Genomic DNA, 10,101 nt, shown 5'->3' with positions numbered 1-10,101 from the left:
CTGTATTAACAAACTGAAGATTAAAAACCATATGCTCGTCTCAATAGATGCAGAAAAAGCTTTTGACAATATTCAACACCCATTTATGGTAAAAACTCTCCAGAAAGTGGGCATAGAGGGAACCTACCTCAACATAATAAAGGCCATATATGACAAACCCACAGCCAACATCATTCCCAATTATGAAAACCTGAAAGCATTTCCTCTAAGATCAAGAATAAGACAAGGATGTCCACTCTCACCACTATTATTCAACATAGTTTTGGAAGTCCTAGCCGTGGCAATAAGAGAAGAAAAAGAAATAAAAGGAATAAAATTGGAAAAGAAGAAATAAAACTGTCACTGTTTGCAGATGACATGATACTATACATAGAGAATCCTAAAAGTGCCACCAGAAAACTTCTAGAGCTAATCAATGAATTTGGTAAAGTTGCAGGATACAAAATGAATGCACAGAAATCTCTTTCATTCCTATACACTAGCAATGAAAAATCTGAAAGAGAAATTAAAGAAACACTCCCATTTACCACTGAAATAGAAAGAATAAAATACCTAGGAAAAAACCTACCTAAGGAGGTAAAACCCTGTACTCAGAAAACTATAAGACACTGATGAAAGAAATCAAAGATGACACAGATGGAGAGATATACCATGTTCTTGGATTGGAAGAATCAATATTGTGAAAATGACTCTACTACCCAAAGCAATCTACAGATTCAGTGCAATGCCTATCAAATTACCAATGGCATTATTTTTTTTACAGAGCTAGAACAAAAAAATCTTAAAATATTTCTAGAGACACAAAAGACCCTGAATAGCAGAGCAATCCTGTGAAAGAAAAACAGAGCTGGAGGAATCAGACTCCATGACTTCAGACTACACCACAAAGCTACATTAATCAAGACAATATGGTACTGGCACAAAACAGAAATATAGATCAATGGAACAGGATAGAAAGTCCAGAGATAAACCCATGCACCTATGGTCAACTAATGTATGACAAAGGAGGCAGGGATACAATGGAGAAAAGACAGTCTCTTCAATAAGTGGTGCTGGGAAAACTGGACAGCTACATGTAAAAGAATGAAATTAGAACACTCCCTAACACCACACACAAAAATAAACTCAAAATGGATTAAAGACCTAAATGTAAGACCAGGCACTATAAAACTCTTAGAGGAAAACCTAGGAAGAATTCTCTTTGACATAAATCACAGCAAGATCTTTTTTGACCCACCTCCTAGAGTAACTGAAATAAAAACAAAAATAAACAAATGGGACCTAATGAAACTTAAAAGCTTTTGCACAGCAAAGGAAACTATAAACAAGACAAAAAGACAACCCTTAGAATATGAGAAAATATTTGCAAACAAGTCAATGGACAAAGGATTCATCTCCAAAATATATAAACAGCTAATGCAGCTCCATATTAAAAAAACAACCCAATCAAAAAATGGGCAGAAGACCTAAATAGACATTTCTCCAAAGAAGACATACAGATGGCTAAGAGGCACATGAAAATTTGTTCCACATCACTAATTATTAGAGAAATGCAAATCAAAACTACAATGAGGTATCACCTCACACCATTCAGAATGGCCAGCATCAAAAAATCTGCAAACAGTAAATGCTAGAGGGGGTGTGGAGAAAAGGGAACCCTCTTGCACTGTTGGTTGGAATGTAAACTGATACAGCCACTATGGAGAACAGTATGGCGGTTCCTTAAAAAAGTAAAAATAGAACTACCATATGACCCAGCAATCCCACTACTGGGCATATACCCTAAGAAAACCATAATTCTAAATGAGTCATGTACCACAATGTTCACTGCAGTTCTATTTACAGTAGCCAGGACATGGAAGCAACCTAAATATCCATCGACAGATGAATGGATAAAGAAGATGTGGCACATATATAAATGGAATATCACTCAGCCATAAAAAGAAAAGAAATTGAGTTATTTGTAGTGAGGTGGATGGACTTAGAGTCTGACATACAGAGTGAAGTAAGTCAGAAAGAGAAAAACAAATACCATATGCTTAACACATTTATATGGAATCTAAAAAAAAAAAAGTTTCTGAAGAATCTAGGAGCAGGATAGGAATAAAGACACAGACGTGGAGAGTGGACTTTAGGATCTGGGGAGGGGAAAGGGTGGGCTTGGATGAGGTGAGTGAGAGTGGCATGGACATATATACACTACCAAGTGTAGAATGGATGGTTAGTGGGAAGTAGCCACATGGAACAGGGAGATCAGCTCGGTGTTTTGTGACCACCTAGAGGGGTGGGATAGGGAGGGTGGAGGGAGACGCAAGAGGGAGGAGATATGGCGATATAGGTATATGTATAGCTGATTCACTTTGTTATAAAGCAGAAACTAACACACAATTGTAAAGCAATTATACTCCAATAAAGATGTTAAAAACAATAATTGCTCTATGATTTCCAGTATCCATTATTATCTTACCGCAGTCTGCTATGACTTGATATTATGATACTTAAAAAAAAAACACTTATCTTAGAAAAATTTCATTAAACTCCCCCACTTTGTATTCTGTTTTCATTTTTTTACCTTCTCATATATGAACTCTACAATATAATATTATACTTTATTTAAATAATAACTTGTCTTTCAAAAACAACAGCCTGTTGCTGAGGATAAGTCCCTGTTGACGATAGTTGAGAGAGGAGAGCTCCCTTCTTTCACCCAGCCTTGACTTGTAGGATGGGGGCTCTCTTATTGACACAGAATCTTGAGAATACTGAGGATCTGATTCTCCTTTCCAATCGTGCAGTCATGTTTACATAACAGGAGAGGCAAGCCAAAATGACAGGCTACTTTCCCCACCAACACCAAGCACGTAGCTCCTATAGTGAGAGTGTCATTGAGAGAGAAGCTTGACATTTTCCCCACCCCCAAGCTCCAGATCCTTGGCTCAGAAATGTGCCTGAGTGGAGAAGCAGGTCATAAAATAGACAACTCCTAACATTTTCCCTAAGAAACTGACTTTATTTGCGACAGAACATGGAGAGGTTCAAACCTAAAGGAAGAACAGTGAAAGTTGTGATGAAAGGCAATGGAGAGGAGATTCAAAATACAGGATAAACTGTAGGCTGACTGGTTTTCAGGAGAGAACCAGGGACTGAGACAGCTCCATCTCCCACCCTGTTTAAATTTTGTCACAAATTATATCTTTACACTTTGTTGTCATTAACATAGGTTCATAATTACTAATTTATGCATTTGTCTTTTAAGTCATGTAGAAAATTTTAAAAGGAGCTAAAAACCAAAAAATATATATTAGTACTGGCTTTTAAATTTATCTATGTAGTCACCTTTGCCAATGTTCTTTATTTCCTCATATGGTTTTCAGTTATTGTCTAGTGTTCTTTCATTTCATACTGAAAACTTCCTTTAGCATTTCTTGTAAGTCTGGTCTACAAGCAAAGCAGTCTCAGTTTTTAAAATCTGGGGATGCCTTAATTTCTCTGCCATTTTTGAAGGATAGTTTTGCCTGATAGAATTCTTGCTTGACAGCTTTTTTTTTTTTTTTAAGAATTTTAAATATGTCATCTCACTGCCTGTTAGACTCCATGGTTTCTGATGAGACATTCACTGTTAATCTCATTGAGAATCCCTTATACATGACCAGTCACTTGCTGCTTTCAACATTTCTGTTTGTCTTTGTCTTTCATTTGATTTTAATATGTCATAGTGTTGATCTCTGCATTTATGCTGCTTGGAGTTTGCTGAGATTTTTTGTATGTGTAGATTCATATGTTTCCTCAAATTTGTGAGATTTTCAGCCATTATTTCTTCAAATATATACTTTTCCCCTTTTCTTTCTCTCTTCCTTCTAGTGCTTCCATAAAGCATATGTAGATTTGATTAATGGTGTCCGGCAAGTCCCTCAGATCTTGTTCACTTTTCTTCATTTTTTTTTTTTTCTTCCTCGTCCTAAGACTGGATAATTTCAGTTGTCTTATTTTCAAGTTCACAGAGCCTTTGTACCTGCTCAAACCTGCTATTGAATACCTCTGAAATATGTTTATTTTATTTTAGCTATTGTACTTTTTATCTCCAGTCTCTATTTGGCTCCTTTGTAAAATTTCTGTCTCTTTATTGATATTCTTATTTTGCTCATATATCACTTTTAAGATTTCCTTTAGTTCTTTGTCCATGGTTTCCTTCAGCATTTTGAGTATATTTACCACAGTTGATTTAAGTCTTTATCTAGTAAGTCTAATGTTTGGGCTTCCTCAGGGTCAGATCTGCCAACTTATTGTTTTCCTTTGAATGGGCCATACTTCACTGTTTCTTTGTATGACTTGTGATGTTTTTTAGTTGTTGTTGTTCAACAACATTTTGAATATTTACATGTGATAATGCTGGAAATCAAATTCTCTCTTTTCCCCAGGATTTTCTGTTGTTAATCATTGAAGGCTGAAGCCATCCAATTGTTTGGTAACACTTCCAAACTACTTGTGCAAAGACTATATTTCTTGTCATGTATGGACACTAGAGTCTGTTCATTATTTCATTTGTCAGTCAGTGACCTGACAGAAATTTCTTTACTGGAGCCAGGATGATGAAAATAAATATTACTCTCTCATTCTTTGAAGCTTGGCTCTGAGCTTGATTACTTCTTCATCACTATGCCAGGCTGCTTAGAACTTTGTGTTAGGCTTTATCTACTGGTTGAGTAGAGCCCAGGACATACAGGTCTGTCAGAGGTATAAGCCTATGGTTCTCTCAGGTCTTTTCTGATCATGTGTCTGGTTCTGAGTACTCCTCCTACCTCAGTAAATGAGGTGGCCCTTCTGAGCATTTGCCTTTCCTTCTGCTCAGAATTCTTTCCAAAGATATTCATAAGGCTCACTCTCTTACTTCATCCTGGTCTCTGTTCATATATCTCTTCAGAGACGATTTCCTTAACACAGAAGTCCGCTCTGGTCAATCTCTATCACTTTACCCTGCTTTGCATTTCATGATAGTAATTATCACTTTTTAACATATTATATAACCATTCTTTATTGCCTTCTTCACCTACTTTAATGTAAACTTGATAAAAGCAAATATTTTTACTTTTTACTCACTGCTGTATCCCCAATGCCTAGAATAGTGTCCAATATGTAAGGATCCTTCAAGAATTACTTATTAAATGAACAAATTAATAGTTGGAAAACATCACTAATTAATAAATTTAATTTCTCTCAATTATCCACATAACTTATTTATTTTTGCCAAGACATGGTAGAAAAACGAGAACTAAGAAGTTTTTTTTAAATTTTATTTTACTTAAAGAAGTTTTATGAAAATGAAATTCTTGAAAAATTGAGCTTCAATATTAGAAACTTTTTAAAATAAATAACTTAAATTGATACACATTTTCTGTTTTATATTTTCATGCAGTTTTATTATCTTTAATACAGTCAATTGTTCAAAATATAACAAGATTATTTCATGTTTACATCTTTGTAAGAATTTTTCCTATAACATAATATACACATATATACTTTATCACATTACATGTCATGAAGAGAATTGTTACATTCATAATCTGGGGTCATAACCACATGTCTGTCACATGTAATGTTTTATTTTTCTTTAATCCTACCTTAAACCAACTCTCTCTATGATTTTTTTAACTTATCCTTGTTCTAAGTACTAATACTTCTGAAATCACAACTTTGATTGTCAGCTATAGTTTTTAAATATACAATAAGTTAAGTATGTGATTATTAAAACCAAAACCTTGTCTATGTATGCTCAAATCAGGCCTAGTACCCTCAGTGTAACAGCATTTGGAACAGAGTGATGGAAAATAGGGCAATGGATTATGGCATCAAATGAACATCAGTGCATCAGTGAAGGTCTCTGAGGCTTGATTTATTTTGAAAAATAAATTGAAAAATTAGAGGCTGAAATGGATGGTCTCTAAGTTCTTGTCCTTCTCACAGTCTTTCTTCTAAGAGTGATGACTAGATCTAGAAAGACTACTCAGGAAAGACCAAAGCTTGTTTCCTGGCACCCCAACTCATACATGAATAATAAATGGCTCCACTGGGCATTTTCTGAACCCTTACATCCTAGACAATGAGAAAATAGGGGTTTTATTATGTAATTCCAACCATATCACATAAGTAATAGTACATTTGCACATGTAATATGAAACAAAAATACAAAGCAATTAATTACTGTTCCTACAGTATACCTCATTTCTCTGGAAATGTTCTTATATTCTTTGAGGGGGTTGAATTATCTGGATGAATATCTTTCATTTTTCCTTCCATGTAGGGACCACCTGATTTTCTTAAAATGTTCTCAACTAGAACTTTCCTGAGGACCATATCCAGATCAAGCAGCCAACAAAGAGCATTTCACATGCATCGGAAAATTTGCTAAATGCTCTCTGGACACAGACGCTCTTTCCAAGGCTTATGCTGTACTAGGGGAGACCTGGTCATCCACAAGCATCTCACAATCATTGCAAAGTTTTTCATAGAAAAAAATAGTATTGATACCACATATTTGTACACCCTTTCTATTTTATATGCTATGTAAACTGATTCACTATTTTATTTTTACAAATATGAACTAATTTTCAGAATAATTCTTTGGGGAGGAGCAGCTATTATTAACTCCTTTTGTAATATAAGATTTATAAAAGAATGCTGGAAGGTCCAAGATAACTTTGGGGAAACTTGGTTTTCATTGGTGTCCTTATGCCCTATGGACATAATTACCATTTATTTCTGGAAAAATGATAAAGTATGAAATGCAAAAATATATTGATAGGGAAAATAGGAGGAAACATTTGAAGTAAAATTGTCCTAGGCATTCTGGTTACCTGGTTATATGGCTGCAGTCTAGGAAAAGATGAGCAAGTGGAATTTGCAGCTTTCATCGATCCCTTAGTTTCCTGATCAATTAGTTGAGCCATTTTAGTTACCAGTTTTAGAAACTTAATTCAAACTACCTTATGCAAATAATAAGAATAGAGTAATTTATTGAATCACATAATAGAGAAACCCATGAGTAGAGCTGGTCAGACAGGTTAAGTTCAGGCATTCAAATATTATTTTCAGGATTTTCTCTCTCTCTCTCTCTCTCTCTCTCTCTCTCTCTCTCTCTCACACACACACACACACACACACACACACACACACACACAAGCATTCACTCACTTTCACATGTAGGCCATCTCCCCATAGTTGCCAATAGTAGCTGAAGATTACATAATCCTTTCATCTTTAACAAGGCCATCAGAAAAATAATTTATCTTTCCTAATACATAGATACATGTATAGATAAAATTCCTGGAATTTTGTTGTTTGGATCAACAGAATCTGTGCAACACAGAACATAGTATAATCCCTTGAAAGAAGGAGATAGTGGGTATTATCTCTCTCCACCTCAACCACATGCACTGAAACTAGGTGAGGGAAACATCCTCCAAAAAACACCAGGAGAAGAGGGAACTGTGTGCTGTGAGGTAAGGTAAGATAAGATAAAACAGCAAAATCTCCACTAGGCTTGTGTTCCGCCAGCCACTAAGGGTTAACATAATGTCCTCAAGCAGTTACAACTCCAAAGGGGGATCCCAAACCTCAGAAAGTGTTGAGTGGACCATAGAAAATTACAGAGAATATAGCACTATGGTCTATAATTTAGGATTTTTATCTTCATACTTTTGAACTTTTTCCTCAAAAAGAGCAGTTTCATTCTGTAACTGTCCAGAGGACTCTGTGGGTCCTGCTGTGAGCTGCCCTAGAAATGGTGCTAAGAGAGCAGGGACCAGGTACCAAGAGAAGGGCGAGGGAGGTTAGTGCCCCCAAAGATAGGGTAGGCTGCTGCTGCCCTAGAGTTTTGATAATGGAACTCCCTGCCAGTGGAAGTCATTTCAGAGAAGAGCCCTTGCAGATGGGAGCAGGTGTTGGGAGCCTGTGTCAGGAGCTACTGCCAAGAGCAATTGCCAAAGTTGCTGCTGGGAAGCCACTTTGGGAGCAGAAGGAAAAACTGTCAAAAATCTTGGCCACCTTTTCTTCCCCCCATCTAAACTGATGTTTAATTTTAAATCCTTCACTCAGGGGGGCAAACCCCACAACAACAACCAAACATTTCTTGACAGCCAGAGTATGTCTATTTCACAGGTGATCTACAGGTGCCATGTTGTGTGCACCTGGGGAATTACTACCTGCTTTTGGATAGTAAGATACAAGATACTAGTAGCTGACATTTGATCTCAGAACTGCTAAACATTCTTTTGAAGAGTTGATTTTTTAAAGTTCTTCTTTATCTTTTATTTAGCCATATTTATCATACCACTGTAAGTAAACACAAGGGTCTAGCGTGAGGGTAAGATCATTGTTCTTTCTAAATACCATGTATTTATATCAGTATCTAATTGATATGTAAACACAGATCTCAGAAGACTATATATTTCTATGTATTCCACTCCACAGTAAAGAATCAAATTCTTTCCCTTCATCACTCACAGTAAAGAATCAAATTCTTTCCCTTCATCACTCACTCAGTTAATATTTATGTACCCCCTCTCAGCAAAAGATGAAATAAAAATTTAAACTTCATATTTCTGATGTGATTGCCATCTAGTGGAGGAAAGAAGTATGTAAATGAATGTTTAGAAAACAACTGTAACAGGAATAGTTGCAAATTGTTGTCTGGAGAAGCTCAAGGGAAAAAGCTGCCTTTGCCCAAAGAACTTGGGTAAAGCTTTACTGAAGATGACACATTTCATCTGATCTAAATGAATGGAAGGCCTAGCAATTCTAACAGGAATGCAAACCTACTGCAGAACTGGGAATTGCATTTCATATTTCAAAGTGTCACCTAGGAAAAGAGGTTGTGTATATTACAATTTAAATGAAGAAATAAGGTAACTGGGTCTCAGAAGTGTACAGGCTAAATGCCAGATGAATGTTTTGGAAAATATATTTAGTGGACTAAAGGAATATTTCAAATGCTTGATATGTACTTCATAAATATGTACAGTTTCCTCCCAAAGTTTGATATGATCTATTCCTAGATGATGTGAATTAAAATTAACAAATAGAACTGATTTTATCTTTTACTTTTCTAGCCTCTGTTCCTTCTCACTCACTATAATTTTCCTAGCTTTCTTCTGAAGTTCATAGCAAGCAGGAGAAACAAGGTCCCATTGCCTGATTGTTACCCTTTACAAAACTATTACTTAGTAAATAACAGATTCTCAGCATTTGGTGAAAGTTATTATGTCATAGGCACTATACTATGTAATTTACAGATATTAAATTATTTAATTCTCTTTAAAATACTGTAACATAGAATTGAGCCCATTTTTTAGTAAAGAGACTGAAGTTCAGCGACTTTAACCAAGTATCACATAGCTAGTGGGTGGTGACGTTACCACCCTAGCCAGGCTCTCTAGTTTCTGGTGATTTCAACACTAAGGGAATTGGAAAATGTAGTGTAAATTGCTTTAAGAATAGTTGTTTTGCCTTTCTGCACCAACACTCATCGTGGTGCCACCAGACACACCCTCAACATGCGGAACGACACCAGCGAGTTCATGGACCTGTGCATGCCGCGGAAATGCTCGTCCAGCTACCGCATCATCACTGCCAAGGACCACGCGCCATCCAGATGAACGTGGCCGAGGCTGACACGGTGACAGTCATGTTCAACGGCGAGTTTAAAACCTATGCTATCTGCGGGGCCATTCACAGGATGGGTGAGTCAGATGATTCCATTCTCCGACTGGCCAAGACCGACGGCACCGTCTCAAAGAACTTCTGACTGGAGAGGATCACAGATGTGGAGTATATGTCATAAATAAATAGTGAAAACCCACAAAACAAAACAAAACAAAACAAAAAAAGAATACTTGTTTCAAGATGACTATTTTAGTACTGTCTTAGCTCAAGAAGAATAATTTTGTCCTCCCAAATATTTTTCCCAAATCATAAAATGCCTTAATATCATGATAAATTTCATGCTTATTTTTCCCCAAACGTCTAAAGACATGACTAAAACTAACGTCATGCAGAAATATTTTAGTGAATCACAAATCACCATAGATCCCAGATAACCAAATACTA

General features: G+C 36.2%; 1 pseudogene; it reads left to right on the top strand.

Annotated features, from left to right (window-relative positions):
* The first annotated feature begins 9,548 nt into the window (after nt 1-9,548).
* On the top strand, nt 9,549-9,799 carry LOC115860298 (small ribosomal subunit protein eS21 pseudogene; annotated as a pseudogene).
* Nucleotides 9,800-10,101: the final 302 nt, after the last annotated feature.

This window comes from Globicephala melas, chromosome 3, assembly GCF_963455315.2.
Source record: "Globicephala melas chromosome 3, mGloMel1.2, whole genome shotgun sequence".
Lineage (NCBI taxonomy): Eukaryota > Metazoa > Chordata > Mammalia > Artiodactyla > Delphinidae > Globicephala > Globicephala melas.
Note: the sequence above shows the minus strand (reverse complement) of the source record. Positions and strands in the feature narration are given on the sequence as shown.